Raw genomic sequence first — 25359 nt, forward strand, 5'->3', positions numbered from 1 at the left:
TAAACCCGGGCCTTTGGCAGTGAAAGTGGGGAATCCTAACCACTGGACCACCAGGGAATTCCCACATAATCTCATTTAAACCTCTCAACAAACCAGTGAGGTAGGTACTTTTTGAACCTCAATTTACAGATGAGAAAACTGAAGCTCAGAAAAGTGTAGTGATGTAACTAAAATTATACAGCAAGGGAAATGGCAGAGGTAAAAGAAACACAGCTCTGTCCAACTTCAAATGCCATGTTTTCCACTGCTACCTACTTCAAAGGACGCCTAGGGAAAGACAATTTGTGAAGGACAAGAGTTAAGGGTTCTAGGCTTAATTGAATTAACAAAGGTAGACGTTTTCTTTTATGAGATAAAAAAGATGAATTAAATAAATATACACATGCTATGTTCATAGATGGAAACCCTAAATATTGTAAGGATATAAATTCTCCTGGAATCAGTTTATTTAAAAAAATTTTTATTAGGGCAAATTTCAAACATACACAAAAGTGGAAGGAGTAGTATAATAAATCCCCATGAATCCATCAATTTGCTTCAAGAATTATCAACACATGGCCAATCTCATCACATCTATATCATTCTCTTGTACTCTCTCCATTTTTTTTAATACAGTAGGTCCTTGTTGGTTATCTTATTTTATTTTTTTATCAATTGCATTTTTAATTTATTTATTTATTTATTTATGGCTGCGTAGGGTCTTTGTTGCTGTGCGCGGGCTTTCTCTAGTTGCAGCAAGCTGGGGCTACTCTTCGTTGCGGTGCACGGGCTTCTCATTGTGCTGGCTTCTCTCGTTGCAGAGCACAGACTCTAGGTGCGTGGGCTTCAGTAGTTGTGGCACGCGGGCTCAGGAGTTGTGGCTCTTGGGCTCTAGAGCGCAGGCTCAGTAGTTGTGGTACACGGGCTTAGTTGTTCTGCGACATGTGGGATCTTCCCGGACCAGGGCTCAAACCCGTGTCCGCTGCATTGGCAGGCGGATTCTTAACCACTGCACCACCAGGGAAATCCCCAGTTGTTTATTTTAGATATAGCGTTTTGTACAATCCCAATCTCCCTAACTGTCCCTCCCCCTCAGGTAACCATAAATTCATTCTCCAAGTCTGTGAGTCCGTTTCTGTTTTGTAAATAAGTTAATTTGTATCACTTTTTAAAGATTCTGCATATAAGTGATATCATATGATATTTCTCTTTCTCTGTCTGACTTAACTTCATTCAGTATGACAATCTCTAGGTCCATCCATGTTGCTGCAAATGACATTATTTCATTCTTTTTAATGGCTGAGTAATATTCCATTGCATATATGCACCACATCTTCTCTATCCATTCCTCTGTTGATGGACATTCAGGTTGCTTCCATGTCTTGGCTATTGTAAACAGTGCTGCAATGAACATTGGGGTGCATGTATCTTTTCAAACTACGGTTTTCTCCAGATATATGCCCAGTAGTGGGATTGCAGCATCATACGGTAGCTCTATTTTTAGTTTTTTAAGGAACCTCCATACTGTTCTCCACAGTGGCTGCAGTGATTTACATTCCCACCAACAGTGCAAGAGGGCTCCCTTTTCTCCATACCCTCTCCAGCATTTATTGTTTGTGGATTTTTTGATGATAGCCATTCTGACTGGTGTGAGGTGATATCTCATTGTAGTTTTGATTTGCATTTCTCTAATAATTAGCGATGTTGAACGCCTTTTCACGTGCCTCTTGGCCATCTGTATGTCTTCTATGGAGAAATGTCCTCTTAGGTCTTCTGTCCATTTTTTGATTGGGTTGTTTGTTTTGATGATATCAAGCCACATGAGCTGTTTGTAAATTTTGGAGACTAATTCCCTGTCGGTCACGTCATATGCAAATATTTTCTCCCATTCTGTGGGTTGTCTTTCCGTTTTGTTTATGGTTTCCTTTGCTGTATGGAAATAAAAATAAACAAACAGGACCTAATTAAGCTCAAAGCTTTTGCACAGCAAAGGAAACCATAAACAAAATGAAAAGTTTGTTATTTGTTAAGCACCACATTCTAGAGTAAAATTAACTCCAGAGGTGCACAGAATCTAGGTTGCTTATGAAAGGAGAATCTTTGGATATTTTTATTAATATATTTTACTTGATGCCCTTAAGAAAGATACCTCAAAGTCCACTAAGGGTGTCTTCTTCAGCCCTGTCCAATGTATAGAGTTCTATAGCTATGTTTCTCCCCTGGTAACTTCATGCCAGAGATCCTCAGAACACAGGAAGACCCTTGTACTTGGCTGTTAAGACCCTCATCCACATTCAGCTCCCTCATCTCTAAGACCCTTGTCTGTTTTGATTCTGCTTTCTCCATCTTTTCTCAAGACTTTTCTCCTCAAGACTGATTTCCCCCTTTTATAATCACTTCTAACATTCCCATTTTTTTTCTGCTTTATAAGCCTGTTGCTTTTATACTGATGGATAGAAGCACATTAAATCATCCAAGACAGCCATTTCCCCTGCACACTCTGAGCTGCTTCGAGGATGGAAGGGGTATACAAATAAAACGCTTAGAGCATTAAAAGCACGGGCCAGCCCAGTGATCATGGATTTAACCCTGGAATTAGCTTAGGAATACAGAGATCCAACTGTTCTCCACTGTGCAGTCTGAAGACAAAAAAAATGCAAAAGTAGCCTTCATTCAAAGAGGACCCCCAAGAGGCCCAAAGCATCCTGTATCACAAAATAAATCCTCATACACTAAACACAGAATAATGACTAAAGAAAAACTTGGGCTTGGGATGACGTCAAAATCCTGCTCTGATTCCACATGGTCTGAGAAAGACCATGTAGTGTAGTGGTTGAGAGCATAGACTCAAGACCAGACTGCTGAGACTAGAATCCCAGCTCTGCCCCTTGCTACCTGGGTAACCTTGGATAAGTTCCTTTACCTGTCTGTTCCTTAGTTTCCTTATTTGTAAAATGGGGTAATAATAATAATTACCTCAGAGAATTGCTATGAGGAATAAATGAGATATGTATAAGGTAGCTGTTAATAAACTCTGCCTCCTCTGCAAGAACCCCAAGATTACTTCTTTCATGTTCTTCTGCACTGATCCAATCGCTTATCCTTTTGTAATAGGAAGTTTTACTGTTGATTCCTGCCCCTCTTCTTCTTTGACTTCTCTTATTGCCTCTTCAAACATCCCTCCCTGCCGAATGCCCTTTTGCAAGCTGCTGTTAAAGCCCCAGAGTGTCAAGGGTCAGTACTCTTCTCAATCCCAAGACTCAGGATTGCTTTCTCTTCCAGGGGTTCTAGCCCAATTAATGAAAAATAGCCAAATACAGGGCACAGGGCTTGTCCTGTGGAGAGTCACAGATGTAAAATAACAGCTGTTCTACCACAACCGCTGTTTCTGAGAAATCCAAACTGCTCAGATTAGACCCATGCCAAAAGAAAGTTTTTCACCACTGAGCATGCCCTAATTAATTTCTAGGCTGAGTCTAACTTCATCAGTGACCTGCAGATTTCTACAAACCTTCATTTGCCTTACTTTGGACTTCCTTGCCATCTTCCCTCAACATTCCCGTGTCCCCATGCCAGCTACCACTACATACTGATGCCATCTAATATTTGCCTTTGCATTTTGTCCTTTGTTTTCAACTCCCTCCAAGTCCCTAAGCAGATTAAAATAGCCAATCAAGAATATCAGACAAGGACTTCCCTGGTGGCACAGTGGTTGGGAGTCCGCCTGCCAATGCAGGGGACACGGGTTTGAGGCCTGGTCAGGGAACTAAAATCCCACATGCCGTGGGGCAACTAAGCCCGCGTGCCACAAATTCTGAACCTGCGCTCTAGAGCCTGCGAACCACAACTACTGAGCCCACGTGCCACAACTACTGAAGCCCACGTGCCTAGAGCCCGTGCTCCACAAGAGAAGCCACTGCAATGAGAAGCCAAGCCCGTGCACCACACTGGAAGAGTAGCCCCCGCTCTCTGCAACTAGAGAAAGCCCACGTGCAGCAATGAACACCCAACGCAGCCAAAAATAAATAAATAAAATAAATTTATTAGGAAAAAAAAAGAATATCAGACTAAAGAACCAAATCAAATATTAAAAAACAGTTAGGGGAAATATACCAAGAAGTTCAAGCTAAACAATTCCGTAAGCCCAATGCAACATTCACAATAGTGTCTGGGTCACTGAGCATGAGATCACAAAACTCATCTAAAGCCAAACAAGAAACCCATTCCTCTCAGAATAAAGATTCATGGGTACAGCTGCAATCCAGGTGCAGGGGTAGCATATTTTGATGATGGTTCTATGTTCATATTACATTCTGGATATCACCCAATATCATTGCAAGTCATTCCCAGCCATCCTTGGCAAAACCTCAGAATCAGTTCCAAATAAAACAAGCAGAAAGCACACTAAATTATGGACATTGCAGCATTTCTCAGTAAAATCTACTGTAGCCTGGGAGCAAGTATTTCAATTGTTACCACTGATCATTAAACACTCTATGATTAGACTGTGAGCTCCATGAGGGCAGGGATTTGGGTCTGTTTATCCACTATTGTGTTCCCAGAATGTAGCACACATAAGAGGCATTCAACAAATATTTTTTAATGGATAAATAACTATATTCTCAATTTTACATTATGGTGTGCCACACCCTCCCCTGCCATTAATCTCCCTAGAAGTTAGGATAAAGTACTTATTACTTATTCAAAACTTTTAAATCCCAAAATTTAAACCAAGTTAATTGATACTGACTTATCCCCACAAAGAGTAAAATCACCATTTGAACAAATCCCCAGACCAAGGAAGAGTTCAGTTAGTTGTATACTAACACAGCTAAAATCATATTTCCCATTGTAATAGATCCTTCCTCAATGATAATGTATCAAATTTGATAAATTCCTAATCTAAATCCCAAAATGTTTGCTATGACACTCAACAAAATGATTCTAACCTTCATTTGGAAAAAATAAACAAGTCAATAATATCAGAAGAATATTTTGCAAAGGAAGAAAAAGGAGAAGGTACCAATTTTGCCAAATATTGGAACATATTATAAAACAATAATAATCAAAACAATATGGTACTGGGGCTTCCCTTGTGGTGCAGTGGATAAGAATCTGCCTGCCAATGCAGGGGACACAGGTTTGATCCCTGGTCCAGGAAGATTCCACATGCTGCAGAGCAACTAAGCCTGTGCATCGCAACTACTGAGCCTGCGCTCTAGAGCCCGTGAGCCACAACTACTGAAGCCCGCGTGCCTAGAGCCCGTGCTCTGCAACAAGAGGAGCCACCACAACAAGCCCGAGCACCACAACAAAGAGCAGCCCCCGCTCGCCGCAGCTAGAGAAAGCCCACATGCAACAGCGAAGACCCAACACAGCCAAAAATAAATAAATAAACAAATAAATAAATAATTTAAAAACAACAACAACAATATGGTACCGATGTAAAACAGAAAAATAAAGAGTAGTAGAAAAGGAAAGCCATCCAGAAATAAATCATTTATATATAAGAATTTACTATGCAAATGAGGTAAGCACCATCAAACATGGGGAAAGAAATATTTAGGTAATATTGCTAGGATAACTATAACCACTTTGGGGGAAAAATTGGTTGACTTACATACTTTACATTATGCAACATAAATTCTGGATGGATAAAATATTAAATATTGAAAATTGAGTTAATTAAAAACAAACTGGAACTAGAAAAGAACACATATATCTTCGGAAAGATATTTTTCAGGAAAAGAAATTTAAAAGGAAATGATAAACTTTTATGATTGTACTGTTTAAACAAGTAAACTTCTGAACAGTAAAATAAAAAATTCTTATGATAACCTGTAAAGATCTATATAATCTGGATTCCTAGTTTCTCTCTGACCTCATCTACTCATTCTGCTCCAACCATGCTGGCTTCCTTGAACATGCATGATCCTTCTCCTGGCCCTTTGCACTTACTATTTTCCTCTGCCTGGAATGCTCTCCACTCATATACACACCTTCAAATGTCCCTTAACACCCTATATGCAATAGCAACACCTCCACCCAGCACTCCTTATCCTCATTACTGACCATTATTTTTCTTGAACTATATAGCATTTATCATCTCTAACATACCATAAATTTACTTGTTTATTTATTTCTTAATTGTTGACCCTACTAGAATTTAAGGACTGTGAAGGCAAGAAACTTGTTTTCTTCATTGCTATACACCTGGGGCCTGAAACCAAACCTGGCATATAGTAGAGCTCAATAAATATTTGCTGAATGAATGAACAAAAAGACTAAAATAAGAGGAAAACTCTACCAGAGAGAAAATTCCACCAGACATGATGGGCAAAGGCTTAATGGCTCTTCTATATAAAGAATTTGTCTGAATTTGTGAAAATGACATTAAGACTAGGCTTATAGTAAGCAGTCAAGAAAAATGTGTTGAATGAATGAATGAACAAATGAATGAGTATATAAATGAATAACGGACATGAACAACCAATTCACATGAGAAAATAAAAATAGGAAGCAAACATGGAAAAAATATTCAAATAAAAAGGCATTAGGACAATTAAATTAGCAATTAAAAATGCTTAATCAAGTTTCAGTTCAAATAGCAGCAATATAAATTGATAGACCTCTCTTTAAAAAATATGTCAGTATGCTTCCGCTTGTAACAGGATGTCCAATTCAAATTCACTTAAAGGAAATTTACTGAATCATATAACCAAGAGTTCAGGGCTAAGAAGGTGTTAAGACACAGTTTAATTATGGTTCTAGCTGTTTCTTTGTAATTCCTTCACATCTGCCTGCCTCGTTGTGTTGGCTTCATCCTCAGGCTGCTGTTCCTCATTGCTACAAAATGTCTGCCAAAACAATGAGACTATGTGCTTCCCCTTGAATATCTTGGGAAAGAGAGTCTGCTGCGTTTTATAAGCATGGAAAGAAGTCCTGAGCTTCATACTGACTGGGCCACCACTGAACCAATTTCTGTGACCAGGGGAATACTATATGCTGAATAGTTTAGGCCTGGGTTATTTCAACCAAATACTATGGCAAAAAGAATGGATTACCCAAATTGGTTAAGAGTAATGAGGGTTCACAGTCGCAGGTGGTTGCAGAATCAATTCCACACATATCATGGTGATTGCTAAGAAGAGAACCACAAGGTCCACTGCAGAAAGCAATTTGGAGATACCTATCAAGAAACTTTGGACTTCCCTGGTGGCACAGTACTTAAGAATCCGCCTGCCAATTCAGGGTACATGGGTTCAAACCCTGGTCCGGGAAGAACCCACACGCCGCGGAGCAACTAAGCCCATGTGCCACACGTACTGAGCCTGCGCTCTAGAGCCCACAAAACACAACTACTGATGTCTGCGCTCTCTAGAGCCCACGAGCTGCAACTACTGAAGCCCACGCGCCTAGAGCCCGTGCTCCGCAACAAGAGAAGCCACCGCAATGAGAAGCCCACGCACTGCAACGAAGAGTAGCCCCCACTCGCCACAACCAGAGAAAAGCCCACGCACAGCAATGAAGACCCAACGCAGCCAAAACAAAAACAAAAACAAAACAAAATAAACAAACAAAAACAAGAAACTTTAACCTAGTAATCACATTCCTGGGAATTTATCCCGAGCAACAAATTCAAATGAAGAAAAGCTATATGCATCAATATTTACTTTATCTCTGTATTATATGAATAATTGTATTAACCTATAGTAGCAAACACTGTAATAACTTAAATGCACAACTACTGAGAAAAATTTAAAGAAAGTATGCTATATAAATCAATATTCAGGGATTTCCCTGGCAGTCCAGTGGTTAAGGCTTAACCTTCCAATGCAGGGGGTGCGGGTGCCATCCCTGGTTGGGGAGCTAAGATCCCCCATGCCTCGCCGCCAAAAGACAAAACCATAAAGCAGAAGCAATATTGTAACAAATTCAATAAAGACTTTAAAAATGGTCCACATCAAAAAAATCTTTAAAAAAATAACTATTCAATGGAATAGTATGTAACTATTAGAGGTAATAATTATAAAGATTAGGTAATGACACTAAGATATATATAAACATTCTTATATAATATACATATATAATATAAATAACTGAATACAAAATTCTGTGTATACTAATAGTGGAATGGGACGTGAAAAGTTGAAAAGAGTCATATTTAGGTAGCAGAATTAGGGTGATTTTTTTCCCTTCTAAAATTACCTTTAATTTTGTCAGGAAGTTTTTAAAACAGGAAATTTTAAAATCAAAAAGAGACAATTCAATAACAACTGAGATATTCCTGAGAAGCATGTGTCCTCGAACAATAAAATCAGATTCTAGGTTAAGCCAATGGCTCCATCAAACCCTCGGCAAACTTGTCTTCAACTTGTCGGCCTGTCATCATCACCAAAGACTCACTTTCCTTTCTGGTTTCCTTTTCCATTTTTGCACCCGCTCCTCCACTGATCTCTATGTTTCCTGGAATCTTCAGTCATTGTCAAAAAGATCTTAGAAACTCATTTTCACTGAGGTTCCCTGGTGGGAGGGCTTACAGACTGGGGGTGTAAATGCTCAGTGCAAAGAAATCAAGAGATGAGAGCTGATGCTTCTGTTCAGTTCAGTTTTGGAGATGGACGAGAAGAGGTCTTCCAGTACCTGTCGTGTGTCTATTATCCAAATATTTATTTATTATCCAAATGTTGATTTAATTACTAAATTCAAGACACTGTGAGAGATATAAGTATGAATAAAAATTACAGAGTAAAAAAAGGGATAGGCCTGTACACAAATAACTATAATAAAATGATGAAAATAAGAAGTACATAAATGGGATTAAATGATATGCAAATTCAAGGCAGAAGATTATTTCTAGCTGAGGATATTAGGAGAGTCTTCATAGAGGAGGTGATGGAGTTTCTGGGGCCTGAAAGATAGGAGAGGTTGTAGTATGCATAGAAAGGGGAAGAAGATTCCAGGCCAGGGTAACTGAATAGGAAAACGCGCTAAGATGTACATAATAATAGCAAGTAGTAAATTTCAGCGAATCTAAGCCACCAGTGACTATAAGACACATTATTTTATGCAATACTAAGAAAAGATAAACACTGCCAATCAAACAAAAATTTGATGATTTCTTTTCATTTGGAATTTTTATTCTATATTTACTGAAAGAGCTCTTTTAAATTTTAGACATAGACTAGGCAAATAAAATAGTTATAATATTCCTAAATCTTCTTCGCAGTGAGTGAGGAAGGGGCCAGATGATGCAGGGATTTGTAGATCATATTAAGAATTTTGGGGACTTCCCTGGTGGTCCAGTGGTAAAGACTCCGCCTTCCAATGCAGCGGATGCGGGTTTGATCTCTGGTCGGGGAACTAATATCCCACATGCCGCCGGGCAACTAAGCCCACACACCACAACTAGACAGAAGCCCGTGCACCACAACGAAGACCCCGCGTGTCACAAGTAAGACCTGACGCAGCCAAAAAATAAAGTAAATAAATAAAATAAATTAATTAATTTAAAAGAAGAATTTTGGCCTTTACAATGCAATTAATACTCAAAAATATTTTCAACAATAAAATACTGGTGGACAGTTCTGACCATGTTCTACTGGGATGATCATTTGATTTCACACCTAAACTCTTCCCTCACAATCTCCATGGATTACCCCAAGAGAGTAATTCTTAAAGAGTAAGTTGTCCTTATTCTTCTGTAAATAATGGGCCAGAAGAGAGCAAAGGCAAGAAGAAATGGGGCCATATATACTATCAAACCATATTAATGAAGGATACTTAAAATAAACCACAAATAAACTACATTCTGTTTATGCCACAATGACTTAGGAAGAAAATGTGCACAGGTTCTGGTCTTGGTGATGATTAATAATGATCATTCATAAGAGATTTTGCAGTTGAATTGCAAAATAAAATCCCCAGCAATACAGGAAGATCAAGAAAAGCATTTTATCATCTAAATGGATATTCAAGAGGCCTAATATTGCTATAGGAAGGCAAGGAAATAGTTATTTGGATTTTACAAAATGCACATATATGATTGATACCTCAAAAATGCTTTCAAAGTTTATTATATGGTCCCTCCTCCAAAATATATGCAATATATAGTTATCACATATTGCTCAAATTAATGTACCTAACAGTTTTATTTTATGAAACCAGTCTTTCGTTTGATCTTAATTTCTACATGAACGAAAGAGCAGTCCCATAAAATTGAAAATGTAATTTAGCAATTTAACAAGGACACAACAACCCTTTGAAAATGAACGGCTTTTAACTGAGTAGTATAACTTACCTACTTGGCATATTAAACAAATAATACACTAAATACCAGTTTTCCCTACTACTGAGTTTCACTTAAAAACTGGGAATTATAAATTTTGGAGATTAATGCAACTCAATATCAAAAAAACAAACAACCCAATCCAAAAATGGGCAGAAGACCTAAATAGACATTCCTCCAAAGAAGATATACAGATTGACAACAAACACATGAAAAGAATGCTCAACATCATTAATCATTAGAAAAATGCAAATCAAAACTACAATGAGATATCATCTCACACCAGTCAGAATGGCCATCATCAAAAAATCTACAAACAATAAATGCTGGAGAGGGTGTGGAGAAAAGGGAATCCTCTTGCACTGTTGGTGGGAATGTAAATTGGTACAGCCGCTATGGAGAACAGTATGGAGGTTCCTTAAAAAACTAAAAATAGAACTACCATATGACCCAGCAATCCCACTACTGGGCATATACCCTGAGAAAACCATAATTCAAAAAGAGTCATGTACCAAAATATTCATTGCAGCTCTATTTACAATAGCCAGGACATGGAAGCAACCTAAGTGTCCATCATCGGATGAATGGATAAAGAAGATGTGTCACATATATACAATGGAATATTACTCAGCCATAAAAAGAAACGAAACTGAGTTATTTGTAGTGAGGTGGATGGACCTAGAGTCTGTCATACAGAGTGAAGTAACTCAGAAAGAGAAAAACAAATACCGTATGCTAACACACATATATGGCATCTAAAAAAAAAAAAGGTCATGAAGAACCTAGGGGCAGGACAGGAATAAAGACACAGACCTACTAGAGAATGGACTTGAGGTTATGGGGACGGGGAAGGGTAAGCTGGGACAAAGTGAGAGAGTGGCACGGACATATATACACTACCAAACGTAAAATAGATAGCTAGTGGGAAGCAGCCGCATAGCACAGGGAGATCAGCTCGGTGCTTTGTGACCACCTAGAGGGGTCCGATAGGGAGGGTGGGAGGGAGGGAGATGCAAGAGGGAAGAAATATGGGGACATTTGTATATGTATAACTGATTCACTTTGTTATAGAGCAGAAACTAACACACCATTGTAAAGCAATTATACTCCAATAAAGATGTTTAAAAAAAACCTGGGAATTATCTTTGTACCCATACTTTTAATTTAAAGTTCCAAGAAGAATTTTTTTAAAGTACACTAACCAGGTATGTCTTCTTGGAGTGTGCAAATATTAACCATTATAATGACAAATTACCACTGAAATATTATTGAACAGAAATGTATCACAGCATTTTAGAAAGAGCTATGGAAAGTAATAGATTAAAAGTAAAGACAGAAATCATGCTAAAATGGGCTCACCTTCAATTTTTAAGATTATGATTACATCTATGATTAATCTATATAGAGAATATTCAACATAATACAATATTAAATATGCTGCCACCATCTCACTTACAGACTGATTACAAGGCAAATTAAAGTGTCATGAAGTCATCCTGCTAAACTTCAGGCTAGTGCTCTCAGACTGTAATGTGCATGCCAAACACCTGCGGATCTTGTTAAACTGCAGATTCTGATTCAGTAAGTTTCCATGGGACCTGTGATTCTGCATTTCTAACAAGTTCCCAGGTGGTGCTCATGCTGCTGGACCACAGTTTGAGTAGCAAGGCTTTGGGCTTCAAGAAACTTTATATTCTGCAAGAAACTTTATAACAAATATGTTTTTAGACCCCACTTCTTTCATTCATACTTCCAACATATTCAACAAAAATGTTAAATATTTCCTGTGGATAGAAATATTCTCTATTCAGGGGGTGCCCCTGGTGGCGCAGTGGTTAAGAATCCGCCTGCCAATGCAGGGACACGGTTTCGAGCCCTGGTCTGGGAAGATCCCACATGCCGAGGAGCAACTAAGCCCGTGCGCCACAACTACTGAGCCTGCACTCTAGAGCCCGCAAGCCACAGCTACTGAAGCCCGTGCGCCTAGAGCCCGTGCTCCACAACAAGAGAAGCCACCGCAATGAGAAGCCTGTGCACCGTAACAAACAGTAGCCCCCGCTTGCCACACCTAGAGAAAGCCCACGCGCAGCAACAAAGACCCAATGTAGCCAAAATAAATAAATAAATAAATTAATTAAATTTATTTTTAAAAAAAGAAAAGAAATATTCTCTATTCAGAACAGACTTGTGATTGCCAAGGGGCTGGGGGGTAGGGGAGGGAAGGATTGGGAGGCTGGGATTAGCAGATGTAAGCTTTTATATATAGAATAAATAAACAAGAAGGTCCTACTGTATAGCACAGGGAACTATATTCAATATACTGTGATAAACCATAATGGAAAAGAATATGAAAAAGAATGTATATATGTGTATACTTTAATCACTTTGCTGTACAGCAAAAACTAACACAACATTGTAAATCAACTATACTTCAATAAAATTCTATTCACATTACTACCTAGTAGATGCTGGCATAAGGGACATTAAACCCAAATCAAACACAAAGAAAATAATTAATAAATACTTATTGACGGACTGACTTTTTTAAAGAACAGCTTTAGAGAGATATAATTCACATACCATAAAAGTCACCCGTTTATAGTGCATAATCCAGTGGTTTTTAGTATATTCACAGCGTTGTGCAACCATCACCACTCTCTAATTTTAGAATACATTCATCACTCTAAAAAGAAACCTGCGCCCATCACCAAACACTCTTCATTTCGCCTTAATCCCTCCAGCTCTAGGCAACTACCAATTTCTTTTCTGCCTCTATGGATTAGCCTATTCTAGATATGTGGTCTTTTGTGACTGGCTTCTTTCACTTAGCGTAATGCTTTCAAGTTTCATTGATGTTGTAGCGTGTATCAGTACTTCATTCCCTCTCAATGCTCATCATATTCCATTGTATGGATATACCACATCTTGTTCATCCATTCATCAGTTGATAGACATTTGAGTTGTTTCCATGTTTTGGCTACTATGAATAATCCTACTGTGAACATTTGTGTATAAGTTTTTTGGTGGGTGTATGTTTTCAATTCTCTGGGGTATATACGTAGAAGGGGGTCATATGTTAACTCTTATGTTTCACTTTTTGAGGAACCGCTAAACCATCTTCCAGAGTGCCTGCACTGTTTTACACTCCAACCAGCAATACATAAGGGTTCCAATTTCTCCACATCCTGGCCAACACTTGTTATTGTCTGTCTCTTTAAAAAAATTATTATTATAACCGCCGTGGTGGGTCTGAAGTGGTATCTCACTGTGGTTTTGATTTACATTTCCCTGATAGCTAATGATGTTGAGCATTTTTTCACGTGCTTATTGGCCATTTGTATATCTGATTGGTTTTTTTACCTTTTTTTTTTTTTTTGCGGTACGCGGGCCTCTCACTGTTGTGGCCTCTCCCGTTGTGGAGCACAGGCTCCGGACGCGCAGGCTCAGCGGCCATGGCTCACGGGCCCAGCCGCTCCGCGGCATGTGGGATCTTCCCAGACCGGGGCACGAACTCATGTGCCCTGCATCGGCAGGCGGACTCTCAACCACTGTGCCACCAGGGAAGCCCCTAAAGAATTTTTTTTTATTGAGGTAACATTGGTTTATAACATATGTTTCATGTGTACAACATTATATTTCTATTTCTATATACCCTACAGTGTGCGTACCACCAAAAGTTTAGTTTCAATCCATTACCATACAGTGGATTCCCTTTACCCATTTTGCCCTCCCTCCATCCCTTCCCCATTGGTAACTATTACTCTGTTCTCTGTATCTGATTTCTTTGTTATAATTTATTAAGCATTTACCATGTGTCAGGCCATTTTCATTCATTGTCTCATTTCAACTTTTCACCAGCCATATGAAAAAGTACTATTTTTTAAACAGCTCTTTAAAGGTATAATTGACATACAATAAACTGCACATATTTGTAAATTTGATGAGCTTAGACATATGTATACACCTTGTGAAACCATCACCACAATCAAGATAACATAGCCATCATCTCTAAACATTTTCTCATTCCCCTTGATAATCCCTCCTTCCTGACCCTTCCCATCCCCCTGCCAAGGAACCACTGTTCTGCTTTCTGTCATTATAGATTAGTAAGCATTTTCTAGTTTTATATAAATAGAATTATATGCTATAAGCTGTTTTATCTGGCTTCTTTCACTCAGCATAATTATTTTGGGATTCATCCAGGTGCTTGTATGTATCAATAGTCCATTCTCTTTTTTTAACAGCTTCATTGATATATAATTTATATACCATTCAATCTATATACTTTTTAAAGTATACAATACAATGGTTTTGGCATATTACATTATTCATTTTTATTTATTTATTTTTTTGCGGTACGCAGGCCTCTCACTGTTGTGGCCTCTCCCGTTGCGGAGCACAGGCTCCAGACGCGCAGGCTCAGCGGCCATGGCTCACGGGCCCAGCCGCTCCGCGGCATGTGGGATCTTCCCAGACCCGGGCACGAACCCGTGTCTCCTGCACCGGCAGGCAGACTCTCAACCACTGCGCCACCAGGGAAGCCCCATTATTAATTTTTAAATTGTGGTAAAATACAGGTAACATAAAATTCGCCATTTTAGTTCATTCCTTTTTATATTGCTGAATCGTATTCCATTGTGTGGATTTACCACAATTTGTTTACCTATTCAGACAAGTAATATTATATTCATGCCCATTTTACAAATGTGAAAAAGTAAAGCATGGAGGTAAATCACAGGCAAGTATGTAATAGCGCTGGTGCTCAAACCCAGGTCTGTCCAATGCCAGAGTCAATGCTTCTAACCACCATGCTGCAGTGTCTTTCCAAACTGAAAAGACTTAGCTGTACTTTTAACCAAATATGTGCTGCCCCCATGGCCAGTTCTTGTTATAGCCTAGCCCTGGAGGCTGATCAAGGTCCTTCTCCCCTAATAAGCTGAAAGATCCTTTCACACACACACACAAAGGTAAAGTAGAAGCCATTGTCAGTATAAGCCACAGACATTGAGGTGACCATACTGTAAATAGCAGGCAGGGTTCCAGAATTGAGGATAAGACATGGGTTCAAAGAGCTGGATGTTAAGCAGGACCAGACAGGTTAGTGTCGGAACAATGAGCTTTGCCCAATCATCAGTAAAGTAAACCATCTGCCCTCCCCAGGCTTGTGCCAAAGTGTTAATTGAACGTGAACTAGGAAAAGAAACAAGTCTTTGTGTGATAATAGCTCAGTTGGAACAAGTACCCAAAAGAGTCACTTCAACTCTCGAAGAGTTGATTCGTTTACCCTTAGTAGTACCTCAGATTGGGAGCATACAAAGATATATTCCCCTACTCTTCCTAGAAAGAAATTTGAGGGCTAATGCACTAAACTACCCTCACAGGATTATAGGACATAAGGGCTACCATGGAAGAAAGCAGTGGTGGCCTCATCTCTATTTTCACTAATTCATAAAAAGAGGAAGTGAGATGTAGTAGAAATAGGCGTTTCTTGACAATATTATAAAGCTCTATAATATAAGCTATCAGAGGAGGCTGTGGAATCTTCTGCCCTGGAACTCATTAAGAGCAAGAAAGATACCCACTTGGAATAAATCCAGGAGTAGAGTCAGAGGAATACCAGACATAGAGATGAACTAAACATGGTCTGCAGCAAGGGCTGGCTGCAGCCAAGCAACTGGATCCCAGCCAGCTGCATAGGCTAGCCATTCCAATTGTCTGTGGGGATCACTTAACTCCAGTGTAGCCAGAGAGTACCGAGAGGTGGCTCCTAGAGAACTGGACTCTCCAATTCTCTGTAATTTCATCTCCTTCTTCTTTTTGTGAAAACATGGCCACAACAAGGCCACTAACATGACATTTGGAAACCAGAATATGATTGATTTTAAGCCTCTAGGATCTTTGGTTAAAATACATATATTAGACAAAGAAACAGCAATTGATGCTTAAAAACACAAACCTGAGGGACTTCCCTGGCGGTCCAGTGGTTAGGACCCCGCGCTTCCACAGCAGGGAACTAAGATCTGCAAGCTGCGCAGCTGGCCAAAAAAAGAAAGAAAAAACAAACCTGAAACACATGGACCCCAGTCACTACAGGTTTTATCCATAAAAAATAGTAAGGGGCTGATGGAACACACACAGCTCGCGACAAATTTAACCTTAATTCCTGACCCTGGCTCTAAGGTCATTTACAAGGGCCTGATTCCAGTCTCCAAGGCCTCCTCTACCCATAGCTGAGACATCAATTTGATCCCAGCTACAGGCTTAGTACTAACCCCAGACACAGCTCCGTCACCCCAACACTCTAAGACTCAACATCAACTTGCTGCAAGTCCTGTCCTTGTTTGTTAAAATGTAACTCCTTTCCCTTCTTCCTTTTCTCCCTCCCCTCCTTCCTTCTTCCCCATCACCCAGCAGTTCCACTTTCTAGGTTTTTACCCAAGAGAAATGAAAACATGTCTACAATAAGACTTGAATATCAATATTCATAGCAGCTTTACTTTTAATAGCTAAAAAACTAGAAACAGCCCAAATGTCTATCAACAGAAGAGTGGATAAATTGCAGTACATCCACACAACGGAATCCTCCTCGACAATAAAAGGGAAATACAGACTGATACATACAACAAGATGGATGAATTACAAAAACATGCTGAGTGAGAGAAGATAGACACAAAATAATATATACTGCATGATTCCATTTATATGAAATTCTAGAACAGGCAAAATCAATGGTGGAAAAAAACAGAATAGCAGTTGTACCTGGGATGTGTTATGGGTTGAATTATGTCTGCCCAAAATATATGTTGAAGTCCTAATCCTCAGAACCTGTGAATGTGACCTTATTTGGAAATAGGGTCTGTGTGGATATAATCAAGTTTAAATAATGTCATTAGGGTGGGCCCTAATCCAATACGGTTGGTGTCTTTATAAGAAGAAGAGAGACAAAGACAGAAACACAAGGAGAATGCCATGTGATGACAGAGAAAGAGGTTGTAGTGGTGCACCTATAAGCCACGGAATACCAAGTATTGCCAGCGACACTAGAAGTGAAAAGAAAGGAATCGAACGGATTCTTCCCTGGAGCCCTCAGAGAGAAGCGTGTCTCCGTTGAGAACCGATTTTGGACTTCTACCCCCCAGAACTGTGAGAGAATATGTTTCTGTTGTTTTAAGCCACCCAGTTTGTAATAATTTGTTACAGCAGCCCTAGGAAACTAATACAAGGTGGGGGAAGTGGGGACTGGCTGGAAAGAAGCATTAGGGAACTTTCTGGGGTAAAAAAGAAAAAACAAAACTCACTATCTGTGAGTTTTACCTCAAAAAGAAAAAGTACCATAAATAAATATTGAATTATAGTTAATGACATGCATGCTGAAGCATTTAGGGGTGAAGTATACCAATGTCTGAAACTTACTTTGATTGATGGGTGGAGGTATGGATAGATATGTGATAAAGCAAATAGTGTAAAACGTTAATCACCGTAGAATCTACGTAGTGGGCGTCTAGTGTTTGCTCTATACTTCTTTGAACATTTTTACGTTTGAAAGTTTTCATAACAAAATGCTGGAGAAAAAACGAACTCTGCTTGCTGTGTGAAAGCATCTTCAAAACATGTTCCTTAGCCTACTACACCTCTGTTCATTCCAACCAGACTGGAAATTCAGGAGCTGCCATAGCCTCAAAACATTTTACAGTTGAGAAAACTGAGTTGTAAAGTAGTTCAGTGACTTGCCCAAGGTCACACAGCTAATAGAATCATAGAGTAGTTGAGTCACTTTTATTCCCCAACTTTGCAAGGCTGGGATCATCCTGTCTTAGTCATCATTATATATCCAGCACCTAGCCCAGTGCTTGCACCTGGCAGAGGGTAGAAGCTCAAGATGAAAGAAAGCCTACAAAGTTGTGCTCTTTACTGCTCTGCACAGACCTTGTCCTAAGGTCAAGGCCCTCCTTGTGCTCCAGTTCTGGGCACTAGATCTACGCCTCCTCCCTGAGCCAAAGCCGTCCCTCTGGTGTCCTACCTAATACCCTGATCCCACAACACCAGGCTTGCTCTTTCCCCTTCTAGGGACCGAAATCCTATTTGTGTCCAGACTTTGATACATGTTCACAGTTTCCTACTGTCAACCTACCTTGATTTCTCATGTCATCTAACCAGATTCCTCATTGCAACAGTAACCCGCCCGTCTGGTGGTGCTTCCCACTTCTTTGGGCACAGATATTGACCACCACTCCTTCCCCCAACACTGATTGCTACTGATTGTCTATTATGGTCACATTTGGCCTGCTGGTCTGGCCTTTGCGCCAGATCTGTAGTAAAGAAAAAACAAGCCTTTACATCAAACAGTTCCAAATGTTACCTGCTTGCTGGTTGTCCTGGGGCCAATCTATACCAGTGTGATTCCCTCGTGGCACTCCTCAGATCCCCACAGCCAAAATATGGGCCACAGCCCATTGTTCTAGGGATAGAGATAACCTCCCAAGCCTGTAGGGAAAGGAAGGAAGGCAGAGAAGGAAGAAAGAGAGGGAACACAACAAACATTTTTCCTTTCCCTTCAAAATGTAGGGCAGCATGTGAGTACTACAAGCTTGGGGTAAAAAGTGCATTTATTTTAGAGGCACCAAAACACCAAACCACTAACCCAGCACTTAGGGGAGGGGGCAGAGGAAAGTAAAGTTTAAAAATGGACATTAAATGCGGAGAGTTCGACAAAGGTCGTTGACACAAAGCAGCTAAGGCCTGCGAAGGAGAAGCTGGCGTGAAACGTCCAGACTCACCTTTGCATGAACTCATTTGATCCTTCTAAGCTGTACTGTGACTCAGGAGGTATATAGACACTGCCTCTGAAAATCCCTCGTTAGTCCCCACGCTCTGTCAAGTGAACGCCTACATTCACAGACATGCTATAAACTATATACATATAGACAATAGACACATCATTTGCATGTGGCCTGCATGTCAGCCTGACTGAGGTGGAGAGAGGGCCCAAGAAGGCAAGCCCTCCAGCCAGAACTTCTTCACCAAAGATAATTCCACAAAAGAATTATTTTCACTTCAATTCACTTCAGATGAAAATAACCTGTGACTAATACAGAATTGGACACAATGCGTTCCTTTACCTTAGATATGCAAAAAGCAGAGTATACAATGTCTCCCTCACTCCACACCCCCAGCTCTGTAAAGGTTCTAACTTAGTAGCACTGGAGGGAAAACACAGGGAACTCAGTAAGGAAGAGCAAACCATGCTACAGGCAGAGAGCAGATGTAAAGAGAATAAACTAACATTGTTTGCATGGCATAGTAACACGAGTGGTTGCTCTGGTGATTACAATTAACATCTTAATCTATAACAATCCAGTTTGTATTAAAATCAACTTAATTTTAATGTTTACAAAACGTATGCTTTCCTAAAACTCCATTCCTTCTCACTTCCTTTTTGCTTTACAACTTTATACATTGTATGTAAATGAACATAGATTTAAAATTATTCCTTTATGTAGTTGTCTTTTTAAATCAGATAGGAAAAAAGTTACAAACTATATGTGTGTGGGTATAAATATGTATATATATACAGTCTTTAATCTTTATCTATGTAGCTAACCTCACTGGTGCTCTTTATTTATTCATGTGGATTCAAGTTACTATCTACTATGCTTTCACTTCAGGCTGAAGAACCCCTTTTAATATTTCTTGGAGGGCAGGTCCTTAAGAAGAGCAAAGAATTCTTTGCTTTTATTCATCTGGGAATGTCTTAATTGCTTCTTCTTTTATGAAGTATAGTGGGGTTTTTTTTGAGATTTCCTGAAATACCTATTTTTATTTAATTAATTAATTGTTTTTTAAACATCTTTATTGGAGCATAATTGCTTTGCACTGGTCTGTTAGTTTCTGCTTTATAACAAAGTGAATCAGCTATACATGTACACATATCCCCATATCTCCTCCCTCTTGCTTCTCCCTCCCACCCTCCCTATCCCACCCCTCTAGGTGGTCACAAAGCACTGAGCTCACCTCCCTGTGCTATGCGGCTGCTTCCCACTAGCTATCTATTTTACATTTGGTAGCATGTATTAGTCCATGCCACTCTCTCACTTCATCCCAGCTTACACTTCCCCCTCCCCGTGTCCTCAGGTCCACGCTCTACAACTGTGTCTTTATTCCTGTCCTGCCTCTAGCTTCTTCATAACCATTTTTTTTAGATTTCATATATATGTGTTAGCGTACGGTATTTGTTTTTCTCTTTCTGACTTACTTCACTCTGTATGACAGACTCTAGGTCCATCCACCTCTCTACAAATAACTCAATTTCGTTTCTTTTTATGGCTGAGTAATATTCCATTGTATATATGTGCCACATCTTCTTTATCCATTCATATATCGATGGACACTTAGGTTGCTTCCATGTGCTGGCTATTGTAAATAGTGCTGCAATGAACATTGGGGTACATGTCTCTTTTTGAATTATGGTTTTCTCAGGGTATATGCCCAGTAGTGGGATTGCTGGGTCGTATGGTAGTTCTATTTTTACTTTTTTAATGAGCCTCCATACTGTTCTCCATAGTGGCTGTATCAATTTACATTCCCACCAACAGTGCAAGAGAGTTCCCTTTTCTCCACACCCTCTCCAGCATTTATTGTTTGTAGATTTTTTGCTGATGGTCATTCTGACTGGTGTGAGGTGATACCTCAGTGTAGTTTTTTTTTGCATTTCTCTAATAATTAGTGATGTTGAGCATTCTTTCATGTGTTTGTTGGCTATCTGTACATCTTCTTTGGAGAAATGTCTGTGTAGGTCTTCTGCCCATTTTTGAATTGGGTTGTTTGTTTTTTGATATTGAGCTGCATGAGCTGCTTGTAAATTTTGGAGATTAATCCTTTGTCAGTTGCTTCATTGCAAATATTTTCTCCCATTCTGAGGGTTGTCTTTTCGTCTTGTTTATGGTGTCCTTTGTTGTGCAAAAGCTTTTAAGTTTCATTAGGTCCCATTTGTTTATTTTTGTTTTTATTTCCATTTCTCTAGGAGGTGGGTCAAAAAGGATCTTGCTGTGATTTATGTCATAGAGTGTTCTGCCTATGTTTTCCTCTAAGAGTTTTATAGTGTCTGGCCTTACATTTAGGTCTTTAATCCATTTTGAGTTGATTTGTGTGTATGGTGTTAGGGAGTGTTCTAATTTCATTCTTTTACATGTAGCTGTCCAGTTTTCCCAGCACCACTTACTGAAGAGGCTGTCTTTTCTCCATTGTATAGTCTTGCCTCCTTTATCAAAAATAAGGTGACCATATGTGTGTGGGTTTATGTCTGGGCTATCTATCCGGTTCCATTGATCTATATTTCTGTTTTTTTGTGCCACTATCATACCGTCTTGATTACTGTAGCTTTGTAGTATAGTCTGAAGTCAGGGAGCCTGATTCCTCCAGCTCCGTTTTTCTTTCTCAAGACTGCTTTTTCTATTCGGGGTCTTTTGTAATTCTATACAAATTGTGAAATTTTTTGTTCTAGTTCTGTGAAAATTGCCGTTGGTAGTTTGATAGGGATTGCATGGAATCTGTAGATTGCTTTGGGTAGTAGAGTCATTTTCACAATGTTGATTCTTCCAATCCAAGAACATGGTATAGTTCTCCTTCTGTTTGTATCATCTTTAATTTCTTTCATCCATGTCTTATAGTTTCCTGCATATAGGTCTTTTGTCTCCTTAGGTAGGTTTATTCCTAGGTATTTTATTCTTTTTGTTGCAATGATAAATGAGAGTGTTTCCTTAATTTCTCTTTCAGATTTTTCATCATTAGTGTATAGGAATGCAACAGATTTCTGTGCATTAATTTTGTATCCTGCTACTTTACCAAATTCATTGATTAGCTCTAGCAGTTTTCTGGTAGCGTCTTTAGGATTCTCTGTGTATATTATCATGTCATGGGCAAACAGTGACAGCTTTACTTCTTCTTTTCCGATTTGGATTCCTTTTATTTCCTTTTCTTCTCTGATTGCTGTGGCTAAAACTTCCAAAACTTCCAAAAGTATGTTGAATAATAGTGTCTTGTTCCTGATATTGGTGGAAGTGGTTTCAGTGTTTCACCACTGAGAACAATGTTGGCTGTGGATTTGTCATATATGGCCTTTACTATGTTGAGGTAAGTTCCCTCTATGCCTACTTTTTGGAGGGTTTTTATCATAAATGGGTGTTGAATTTTGTCAAAAGCTTTTTCTGCATCTATTGAGATGATCATATGGTTTTTATCCTTCAATTTGTTAGTATGGTTTATCACATGGATTGATTCGCATATATTGAAGAATAATTGCATTCCTGGGATAAACTCCACTTGATCATGGTGTATGATCCTTTTAATGTGCTGCTGGATTCTGTTTGCTAGTATTTCGTGAAGGATTTTTCCATCTATGTTCATCAGTGATATTGGCCTGTAGTTTTCTTTGTGACATCTTTGTCTGGTTTTGGTATCAGGGTGATGGTGTCCTTGTAGAATGAGTTTGGGAGTGTTCCTCCCTCTGCTATATTTTGGAAGAGTTTGAGAAGGATAGGTGTTAGCTCTTCTCTAAGTGTTTGATAGAATTTGCCTGGGAAGCCACCTGGTCCTGGAATTTTGTTTGTTGCAAGATTTTTAATCACAGTCTCAATTTCAGTGCTTGTGATTGGTCTGTTCATATTTTCTGTTTCTTCCTGGTTCAGTCTCGGAACTTTGTGCTTTTCTAAGAACGTGTCCATTTCTTCCAGGATCGCCATTTTATTGGCATAGAGTTGCTTGTAGTAATCTCTCATGATTCTTTGTATTTCTGCAGTGTCAGTTGTTACTTCTCCTTTTTCATTTCTAATTCTATTGATTTGAGTCGTCTCCCTTTTTTTCTTGATGAGTCTGGCTAATGGTTTATCAATTTTGTTTATCTTCTCAAAGAACCAGCTTCAATTTTATTGATCTTTCCTACTGTTTCCCTCATTTCTTTGTCATTTATTTCTGATCTGATCTTTATGATTTCTTTCCTTCTGCTAACTTTGGGGTTTTTTGTTCTTCTTTCTCTAATTGCTTTATGTGTAAGGTTATGTTGTTTTTTTGAGATGTTTCTTGTTTCTTGAGGTAGGATTGTATTGCTATAAACTTCCCTCTTAGAACTGCTTTTGCTGCATCCCATAGGTTTTGGGTCATCGCGTTTTCATTGTCATTTGTTTCTAGGTATTTTTTGATTTCCTCTTTGATTTATTTGGTGATCTATTGGTTATTAAGTACTGTATTGTTTAGCTTCCCTGTATTTGTATTTTTTACAGATTTTTTTTCTGTAATTGATGTCTAGTCTCATAGCATTGTGGTCGGAAAAGATACTTGATACGATTTCAATTTTCTTAAATTTACCAAGGCTTGATTTGTGACCCAAGATATGATCCATCCTGGAGAATGTTCCATGAGCACTTGAGAAGAAGGTGTATTCTGTTGTTTTTGGATGGAATGTCCTATCAATATCAATTAAGTCCACCTTGTTTAATGTATCATTTAAAGCTTATTTATTTTCATTTTGGATGATCTGTCCATTGGTGAAAGTGGGGTGTTAAAGTCCCCTACTATGATTGTGTTACTGTCAATTTCCCCTTTTATGGCTGTTAGCATTTGCCTTATGTATTGAGGTGCTCCTATGTTGGGTGCATAAATATTTACAATTGTTATATCTTCTTCTTGGATTCGTCCCTTGATCATTACGTAGTGTCCTTCTTTTTCTCTTGTAATAGTCTTTATTTTAAAGACTATTTTGTCTGATATGAGAATTGCTACTCCAGCTTTCTTTTGATTTCCATTTGCATGGAATATCTTTTTCCATCCCCTCACTTTCAGTCTGCATGTGTCCCTAGGTCTGAAGTGGGTCTCTTGTAGACAGCATATATGCAGGTCTTGTTTTTGTATCCATTCAGCCAGTCTATGTCTTTTGGTTGGAGCATTTAATCCAGTTGCATTTAAGGTAATTATCGATATGTATGTTCCTATTACCATTTTCTTAATTGTTTTGCATTTGTTATTGTAGGTCTTTTCCTTGTCTTGTGTTTCCTGCCTAGAGAAGTTCCTTTAGCATTTGTTGTACAGCTGGTTTGGTGGTGCTGAATTCTCTTAGCTTTTGCTTCTCTGTAAACGTTTTAATTTCTCCATCAAATCTGAATGAGATCCTTGCTGGGTAGAGTAATCTTGATTGTAGGTTTTTCTCCTTCATCACTTTAAACATGTCCTGCCACTCCCTTCTGGCTTGCAGAGTTTCTGCTAAAAGGTCAGCTGTTAACCTTATGGGGATTCCCTTATGTGTTATTTGTTGTTTATCCCTTGCTGCTTTTAATATTTGTTCTTTGTATTTAATTTTTGATAGTTTGATTAATATGTGTTTTGGCGTGTTTCTCCTTGGATTTACCCTGTATGGGACTCTCTGTGCTTCCTGGACTTGATTAACTATTTCCTTTCCCATATTAGGGAAGTTTTCGACTATAATCTCTTCCAATATTTTCTTAGTCCCTTTCTTTTTTTCTTCTTCTTCTGGGACCCCTATAATTCGAATGTTGGTGCATTTAGTGTTGTCCTAGAGGTCTCTGAGACTGTCCTTAATTGTCTTCATTCCTTTTTCTTTATTCTGCTCTGCAGTAGTTATTTCCACTATTTTACCTTCCAGGTCACTTACCTGTTTTTCTGCCTCAGTTATTCTGCTATTGATCCCTTCTAGAGAATTTTTAATTTCATTTATTGTGTTGCTCATCACTGTTTGTTTGCTCTTTAGTTCTTCTAGGTCCTTGTTAAATGTTTCTTGTATTTTCTCCATTCCATTTCCAAGATTTTGGATCATCTTTACTATCATTACTCTGAATTCTTTTTCAGGTAGACTGCCTATTTCCTCTTCATTTGTTTGGTCTGGTGGGTTTTTATCTTGCTCCTTCATCTGCTGTGTGTTTCTCTGTCTTCTCATTTTGCTTAACTTACTGTTTGGGGGGTCCTTTTTGCATGCTGAAGGTTCATAGTTCCCGTTGTTTTTGGTGTCTGTCCCCAGTGGCTAAGGTTGGTTCAGTGGGTTGTGTAGGCTTCCTGGTGGAGGGGACTGGTGCCTGTGTTCTGGAGGA

At 39.0% G+C, this 25359-nt stretch overlaps 1 long non-coding RNA gene across 1 annotated transcript in view; it reads right to left on the reverse strand.

The window, feature by feature from the left end:
- The window catches only part of LOC125963115 (uncharacterized), a 64846-nt gene that overhangs the window by 23461 nt on the left and 16026 nt on the right, over nucleotides 1-25359 (reverse strand). Inside the window, exon 2 of the long non-coding RNA XR_007474891.1 lies at nucleotides 16224-16302. This is a non-coding gene — a long non-coding RNA (uncharacterized LOC125963115). The remainder of the gene's footprint in view (nucleotides 1-16223; nucleotides 16303-25359) is intronic.

This window comes from Orcinus orca, chromosome X, assembly GCF_937001465.1.
Source record: "Orcinus orca chromosome X, mOrcOrc1.1, whole genome shotgun sequence".
In the NCBI taxonomy this organism is placed as follows: domain Eukaryota; kingdom Metazoa; phylum Chordata; class Mammalia; order Artiodactyla; family Delphinidae; genus Orcinus; species Orcinus orca.